The sequence below is a fragment of the Trichechus manatus genome, unplaced genomic scaffold, assembly GCF_000243295.1.
Source record: "Trichechus manatus latirostris isolate Lorelei unplaced genomic scaffold, TriManLat1.0 scaffold00005, whole genome shotgun sequence".
NCBI classification, from domain to species: Eukaryota; Metazoa; Chordata; class Mammalia; order Sirenia; family Trichechidae; genus Trichechus; species Trichechus manatus.
The window spans coordinates 31,630,020-31,639,319 of NW_004443941.1; the positions used below are offsets into that span (position 1 = coordinate 31,630,020).

The 9,300-nt window shown below is 40.7% G+C and overlaps 1 pseudogene; it reads right to left on the reverse strand.

Annotated features, from left to right (window-relative positions):
- Positions 1-6,608: 6,608 nt before the first annotated feature.
- On the reverse strand, positions 6,609-7,355 carry LOC101359855 (protein lifeguard 3 pseudogene; annotated as a pseudogene).
- Between the last annotated feature and the right edge of the window lie 1,945 nt (positions 7,356-9,300).

A 9,300-nucleotide genomic window follows, 5' to 3' on the forward strand; every position in this document is an offset into this window, starting at 1 on the left:
AAACTATCAAGTTCATAGAAGAAAAAATAGGATCAATGCTAGAGGCCCTAATACAGGGCATTAACAGGATAAAAACCATAACTAACAACACACAAACCCCAGCAGACAAGCTAGATAACTGGGATCTTCTAGAAATTAAACACCTATGCTCATCAAAAGACTTCACCAAAAGAGTAAAGTGAGAACCTACAGACTGGGAAAAAAATTTTGGACATTACGAGTCAGAAAGTTCTAATCTCTAAAATCTATAAGAAAACCCAACACCTCTACAACAAAAAGACAAATAATCCAATTAAAAAATGGGCAAAGGAAATGAACAGACACTTCACCAATGAAGACATTCAAGTGGCCAACAGACACATGAGGAAATGCTCGCGATCACCAGCCATTAGAGAACTGCAGATTAAAACCACAGTGAGATACCATCTCATCCTAGCGTTACTGGCATGTATCAAAAAAACTGGAAATAACAAATGTTGGAGAGGCTGCATGGAGGGCAGAACTCTTATGCACTGCTGATGGGAATGCATAATGATACAACCATTTCGGAAAGTGATACGGTGCTTCCTTAGAAAGTTAGAAATACCATACAATCCAGCAATCCTACTCCTAGGAATATATCCTAGAGAAATAAGAGCCGTCACACGAATATACGTATGTACACTCATGTTCATGGCAGCATTGTTCACAATATCAAAAAGATGGAAACAACCTGATGCCCATCAACAGATGAATGGATAAACAAACTATGGTACATACACACAATGGAGTACTATGCAACAAGAAAGAACAATGATGAATCTGTGAAGCATCTCATAACATGAATGAAACTGATGGACATTATACTAAGTGAAAGAAGTCAATCATAAAAGGACAAATATTGTATGAGACCTCTACTGTAAAAACTCATGAAAAGTTCACACACAAAAAGAAACAATCTTTGTTGGTCTAGAAGGAGGAGGAACTAAATAGACAATTAATAAGTGGTAACTTGGATGAAGAGTAAGACAGTACACAATACTGGGGAAGCCAGCACAACTTGTACAAGGCAAGGTCATGGAAGTTCTATAGACACATTCAAACACCCTGAGGGACTGAATTGCTGGGCAGAGGGTTGTGGGGACCATGGTCTCGGGGAACATCTAGCTCAATAGGCATAAAATAATTTATAAAGAAAATGTTCTACATTCTACTTTTATGAGTAGTGTCTGGGGTCTTAAAAGCCTGTGAGCAGCCGTCTAAGATACTCCACTGGTCTCACCCCTTTGGGGGCAAGGGAGAATGAAGAAAACAAGATATAATGAAAATATTAGTCCAAAGGACTAATGCACCACAACTATCATGGCCTCCACCAGACTGAATCCAGTACAACTAGATGGTGCCTGGCTACCACCACTGACTGCTCTGACCGGGATCACAACAGAGGGTCCCGGACAGAGCTGGAGAATAATGGAGAACAAAATTCTAACTTACAAAAAAAGACCAGATTTACTGGCCTGATAGAGACTGGAGAAAACACAGAGAGTATGGCCCCTGGACACCCTTTTAGCTCAGTAATGAAGTCACTCCCAAGGTTCCCGTCCAGCCAAAGATTAGACAACCTTATGAAAGAAAACGAGACTAATGGGGTACAACAGTCCAGGGAAAATGTCTAGAAGGCGGAAGGGGACAAGAAAGCTGGTAATAGGGAACTCAAGGTTGAGAGGGGACAGTGTTGACATGTCGTGGGTTTGTTAACCATGGTCATAAAACAATATGTGTACTGTTTAATGAGAAACTATTTATTTTGTAAACGTTCATCTAAAGTACAATAAAAAATATATTAGAAAAACAAAAAAATTATAATCAAATCCCCGTTCTTCTCTCTCTATCTCTCTCTCATGTGTGCTTGCAAACACACACATTCTATAGGGAAAACTTATTTACAAAATAATCCATTCTAGATTCTGAAAGTGCAACTTTTCTGGACTGGCTGATGGATAAAAAATGGCAGCCAGTTGCTGAGGCCAGGACAGCGATAGGACATGTGAGAATCTGGCCCTTCTCTTTGAAGTGATTCACATACGTGTTGAAACAAAAATGAGTGTCCATGAAAATGTCGCTCTATTTGATTATACCAACAGAATTCTAACTTCAAGATTGCACCCTTCTGGAATGGAAGAAAAATTCCATTTCCGTCTTTATTGAGGTTTCTTCTATGTTTTAGTATTGCATTAGAATCCCAAAGGCTACATGCTATTCAAAAAAAGCATCTTTAACGTGTAGTGTCTCTGAGTTACCCCTACCATCCTCACTGTTGATGGCTCATTGCAGCTTAGGGACTCTCTTCTTCTATGTCCTGTGCCATCATACTGCCTCTCTGACCTCATTAGGCAGTCAGTGCCTCTAAGGTCTGGCCACCTCGTTGAGGTGCTGCTGTAGACCAGACATTAAAAAGATCACAGAATAATGTAAACAACTCTACTGATAAACTTACAAATTTGGATGAACTCAAACAACTGGAAAACACAACTTATAACATTGAAGAAGAAGAAATAGAAAATTCTTCATATTCCTTTAACTATTAATGACATTAAAGTGATAATTTTAGGAAAATGGGGTAAGCAAGATATATAGAGCTGCTGGGTACTAAATTTGTCACTCTTTTCCTTGGCCTTTGTAAATGAGAAAGTTGAGCAATATTGTCATTCCACAGAGAAAACTTCAGATAGATACGGCTTCCCCAGCACATTCTGCCAAATATTTAAGGAAGCAATAATGTCAAGCTTACATTCACTCTTCCAGAGAACAGACAAAGCAGATACTTTCAACTCTTTTTGAAGCCATCATGTCCATCGGCAAACCCCAAAAAAGAACAGTACAAGAAAGGAAAACACAGGCCAAGCCCATTTGCGAGCATCAGTGGAAAATTCTAATGAAATATTAGCAAAACAATTTCAATACTAAATACAATACATCATGATCAAGTAGCATTTATTTCAGAAATGCAATGTTGATTTAACAGTAGAAAATCTATCAGTGTACTACTCTATCCTTTTAACAGAGTGAAAGAGAAAAGTTTTATGATCATCTCAACAGATGTATTAGAAAAAATGTTTAAAGAAGTGTAACATTTATTATTAAACAAAAAAGAAAATCCTGGAAAACTAGGAATGGAAGGAATATTTCTTTTTCTTTCTTTTTTTTTTTTACTTTTTACTTCTAAACATAAAACTTTGTTACACTTCTGTCCTTGCTGCTTTGTGTGATATCTAGGACCAAGTACATAATAGACCAAAAAAACTCGTTGCCGTCGAGTTGATTCCGACTCATAGCGACCCTATAGAAAAGTCTTAATTATACCTTTGGTCTGATATGGTTTCCACTCCCACCAATATAGTGATCCCTGTGTCCCTTTCAGCTTGAGACACTTGGTGTTACAAAGAGTGTCTTGCTGAGGTGATGGGACTCAAGTCAAAAATTTCCCAGAGCAAGTAAAAACAAACTGAGAGAGGAAGTCTTCTTTCTCTCAGGGTCCACCCATGGTTAGCAGGAGAAGAGGACACAGAAGTCTTGTGGGAGTCATAGTAGGCGTAGATATCTTTCAGAAGGGGGATTGAAGACTCCAAGGTATTTTCCCCGTCCCCACCCCAGTCCTTCTTCACCCTGTTACTTTCTGGCCACACTTATAATTCTATATTGTTGTTTGTTTCCATCAAGTGTATTTCGACTCATGGCAAAACCATGTGGCAGAGTAGAACTCTTCCACAGGGTTTTTTTTTTTAAATAATTGATGTTACTTTTTGCTGTTGTTGATAATACACACAGCAGAACATAGATCAATTCAACAGTTTCTACATGCACAATTCAGTGACATTGATTACACTCTTAAAGTTGTGCAAACATTCTCACACTCCTTTTCTGAATAGTCCCTCCCCCATTAACATAAACTCACTGCCCCGTAAATTTCCCATCTGATCTTTCCAGTTACTGTTGTCAAGTTGATCCCATATAGATAGATCTTAAAATAGTGCAATGCTTATAAGGCAGACGTTATTTACTAGTTAAGCTAAACTATTGTTTAGTTTTAAGACTGCAGGGGATACGTTTGGTTTAAGGTTTAAAGATTATCACAGGGAAATAGTTTCTGGGATTCAGCCAGCCTCCATGGCTCCAGAAAGTGTAGATTCCACGAGAATTTGAAGTTCTATTCTACATTTTCTCCCTTTTGATCAGGATTCTACTACAGAATCTTTGATCACATTGTTTATTCAATAATGGTAGCTGGGCAACATCCAGTTCTTCTGGTCTCATGGCAAAAGATGCAACAAACCACACATTCCATTGCTTCCTCCTATTCCTGACTCTCCTTTTTCTTCTGTTTCTCTAGGCAAGTAGAGACCAATTGTTGTACCTTGGATGGCACTTGCAAGCTTTTAAGATCCCAGGCACTACACAACAAACTGGGCAATATAACGAAGCATTTAACACTTTATTAGGCTAATTAACTGGGATGTCCCATGAAACCACGACCCTAAACCACCAAACAGAGAAACCAAATCCCATCAAGTGTTTGGCTATACATAAGAAGCCTCAGTAGCTACTCTTTTTTTGTTGTGTTGTAAATGTATCTTTCACACAACTTTTGCCAATTCACTTTTTATAGGTCTAGAACTTATTAACAGCAATTACATTAGTCAGTTGTACAACCACCAGTGCTCCATAAGCAATAGCCTCCTTCTCCCCCTCCCTCCCACTGCTGGTAACCACTAATAAATTTTGGCCTCTATACATTTGCCTGTTCCTGGTTTTTTCTTTGTTTTTTGTTTTTTGTTTTTATATAAGTGAGTTAATACAATATTTGTCCTTTTATGATTGACTTTTTCACTCAGCATAACGTCTTCAAGGAGCCCTGGTTGTGTAGTGGTTAAGAGCTTGGCTGCTGACCAGAAAGGTCTGTGTTCAAATCCACCAAACACTCCTTGGAAACCCTATGGGACCGTTCTACTGTGTCCTACAGGGTTGCTATGAGTTGGAACTGACTCCATGGCACATAACAAGAACAACAATGTCTTCAAGCTCCATCTATGTTGTAGCATGTATCGAGACTTCATTTCTCTTTCAGGTTGAGTAGTATTCCATTATACGTATGTACCACATTTTGTGTATCCCTTCATTTGTTGATTGGCATTTAGGTTGTTTCCACCTTTTGGATAATGAATAATGCAGCAATGAACTTTGGGGTAGATATGTCTGTTTGCATTGCTGCTTTCAAGTCCTTTGCGTATATTCCTAGCAGTGGAATTGCTGGGTCATATGGTAGTTTTATATTTACTTTTTGAGGCATCACCATACTATTTTCTACACTGACTGTACCATTTTTTATTTCCATAAGGGTTCCAATTCCTCCACATCCTTGACAACATATGTTATTTTCTTGTTTTTTGTTTTTGTTTTTTAATATCTTAGCTATCCTAGTGAGAGTAAAACAGTATCTCATTGTGGTTTTGATTTACATCTATCTGATGCCTAATGACGTTGAGCATCTTTTCATGTGTTTGGTGGTCATTTAAATGTCCTCTTTGGTGAAATGTCTATTCATGTAATTTGCTCATTTTTTGGTTAGGTTATTTGTCTTTTTGTTGTTAATGCTCCATAGGGTTTTCAAGGTCTCAGAAGCAGATTGCCAGGCCTGTCTTTCAAGGCACCTCTGGGTGGGTTCAAACCACCAACCTATCTACTACTAGTCGAGAGCTTAACCATTTGAACCAGCCAGGGACTCCTTATAATCCTACAAGCCACCCCATCTCCCAAATGCCGCCACTCACTTTCTGTTCTAAGCAGCCTGAGCACAGCAAGCAGGAGGTACCTCTGACCAGAGATCTCAGAAGCACCCTGGGAGACCCCCAAGCAGCTTTAAAGAATGGGGACCAGACATCTGAAAACAAGCCTGCTCCCTCTACCATAACAAGGTATGAAGGCGCCCAGGGAAGATGCTGCTCTGATTGGCCCCTGTGCTTTACATTGTTCACTTTCGTCCTCCTACTCCTACCCCCAACCCAGATAAACAATATATATGTGTAGTGAAATAAGAAGAGGTTGAAGCAGAGATGCCCGGGCACATAGACCTCTTCTACCTTCCTGAGATGACAGGTTCCACGGGTTGCAAAAGGAATACAGGACAACGCTTGCAAGTCCAGGAGACTGAGATAAAAGCTCTCTGGATTTGGGTGGCTCAGAGGGAGAAACAACTACAGCTATCTAGCCTAGCAAGTGAGAGGGGAAACTTCATTACCTTGAATTCACTTCCAACTTTCATATTCCCTGCTTACCCCAAGCCCAGCTATTAAGAAGAATTTGGTGCCATGTAGTGGCTAGAGGGGAGGAGATACCTTCAGACCATTTCTTGTTGAGCCAACCAAGGACAAGAGCCAGTCCCCAGTTCTTCCAACCCCACAAGGTACCTACAACATTCACAGTCAGAGAGGCCACCACGTCCAAGACAATAAAGAAACTTGGCATATTACTTGAGGGTTATGAAAAGGGTCTGAGACCCAAACCCTGGTCATAAGCTCAGCTCTCTAGGAATGGAGAGTTCAAGGTGGGGTGGAACAGGGGAGGCATACTTCTTAATTGTGGTCCCCCATCAGCTGCAACACAAAGGTAAGGATGTAGACAGGGTCCATGTAGATCTGCAGGAGGCCAGTGATGTAGTCCTCTGGGATGATGGTGTCTTCCTGTTCCCAGGGCCAGCTGTGTGTCATAAACCAGAAACAGGGTGAAAGCCATGGCTCTCAGAGCAGTATAGAACACGTGGAGCCAGTAAATATATTTGAAAGATAGCACAATGGCAGTAACAATCCCAGTCACCATAAGCACAATTCACCAAACACAGAAGAGGCCTATGTATGAGGTGAAGTCCACCTTTGTTTGGAAGCAAAAAATGATGTTAGAAATGGATTCCACAGAAGCAACAATCATTGCAATGATGATAGCTTTGGTGTTATACATATACAAAATGGTTTCCATCATGAAGCCCAAGGCAAGAGTAAAGAAGGTCAGCAAGATTATGTTCCATGGTAAACAATGTCTTCGTCCCTGGAAGTCAGGTAGGTAGGTGGCTAGGAAGACAGCATAGGATGTGTAATAAACAGCCCCATTTCTCCTCACAAACTTGCCACTGGTCTCTTGAAGGTGAAGACAGTGATGATGGCCACTGTGACAAGCAGATGGATGGAGAGTGTGGTGTAAACCTTTCTGATGAAGGTGTGCCAGACTTTGCTGTCATCCCAATCTCCAGGCCCCAAGTTGTCACTCAGTACTCTCTCCTCCCTGCCATAGCCCTTGCCTGGGCCATAGTTCATGGGTATTGGGCATATATATACATATATAAATATATATATATATATATATATATATATAGTGTGATGGTTAAGATTGTGTGTCAACTTGGCTGGGCTATGATTCTCAGTGTTTAATGTGATCACTCCCATGATTGAATATACTGTGAGTAGCCAATCAGATGAAAGAAGTCTCCTTGGGGGTGTGGCCTTCATTTGAATATAAGCAGATGTTCTGGCTTTTTGCTCTCTCTGGATCTTGCGGCTGCCTCCTGTCGTCTCATCTCCAGTTCTTGGGACTTGAGCTGTCAGCTTATCTGTCAAACTTGGGATTCATCGATCTTCACAGACTGTGAGTGGAGCCCTGCTCTCTGACCTGCCAATCTTGGGTTCACCGGCTCCTGCAGCTACATGAATCAGGAGAAACCTTGTGGTCTTTCTTGCTGATCTTGGAATTTGTCAACCTTCACAGCTTGTGAGTGGGAGCCCTGCTCTCCAACCTGCCGATCGTGGGCTTGCTGGCTTCTGCAGCTGCATGACTTGGGAGAGGCCTCTACCCTGATCCATGGACTTGGGACGTTCTAGCCTCTACAATCCTGTGAGCTGTTTCCTTGATATAAATCTTTTTCTCTATATGTATATTTATATGCTTTACTGGTTTTGCTTCTCTAGAGAACCCAGCCTAATACATATAGTTTGTTTGTTCTGAGTTGCCCTCAAATTAGTTTCCAAGCATAACGGAAAGAAATGCCAGGTGGTACTACACCATCCCCATGACTGGTTGCAGATCAGAATGTTGTGATCCATAGCTTTTCAAAGATTAATTTTCAAAAGTACATCACCAGGTCTTTCTACTCCATCTTAGTCTGGAAACTCCACTGGAACATGTTCAGCATCGCAGCAACATGAAAGCTTCCACTGATAGATGGATGTGGCCATGCATGAGTTGCATTGGTTGGGAATAGAACCTGGATCTCTCTCGTGAGAGGTGAGAATTCTACCACTGAACCACCACTCTATACACACATACACTATCAAAAACAGTCCAAAATCAACTATAAACTTTGTTGATCAAATTAACTTTTAAAAAGCAAAGAAGTGTTTACAACAAAAATAAGGGTAGTAGTTGTTTTCAGGAAGGTAGGAAGACATCAAGTAAAAATAAATAAGGTTGGCCATGTTTGTTTGAAAACTACTTCTATATTAATGTAACACCAGTAAGGATAGTTAGATGTCTGGGAGCATATCAAACAACATGCTATAGTGCATTTAGAAGAGAACTGGAATCCCTATGTTGTGCAAATGGTAAACGTGCCTGGCTGCTAACTGAAAGACGAGGTTTGAGTCCACCCAGAGGAGTCTCATAAGAAAGACCTGAAGACCTACTTCTGAAAAATCAGCCATTGAAAACCCTATGGAACATAGTTCTACTCAGACACACATAGGGTCACCATGAGTTGAAATTTACTCGATGGCAACTGATTAAAAGAGAACCAATGCAAACCAGGAAATCTGAATTTCAGGCAAAGAAGGGGGAAACAAAGTAAGGGTGTCAAAAAAAATCTTACCTGAATGACAGAATTCTAATCAGATATATGGCACTTACAAAGATGTAAACACATTCCGTGTGGCCTTTGCCTCAGGGCTGGCCATTTCACCAGTGGACTGCTTTCATGGATTTCTCAATTCCCTAAAGTGGCTCTGTCTTCTCCAGCTGGTTGCTTGTCGCATTACTCAGCATCCACATCTGACAGGTCACTTTCTACCTCTTTCTGCTTACATAGCCTTTTGCCTGGTGGGAAATCCACTGAGAGAGAGACCTTTTCAAGTCTATTCATAAATGGTTACCTTTCTTGGTAACCTGGAGAGGACACAAACAGAACCCTGCTCTGCCAGCCGTAAGAACAGCAGCTCCCTCCCTGTATGCACCCTTTTCTCTCCGGGACCATGAGACAATTACTTTCTCTTCCTGTGCTTCAGT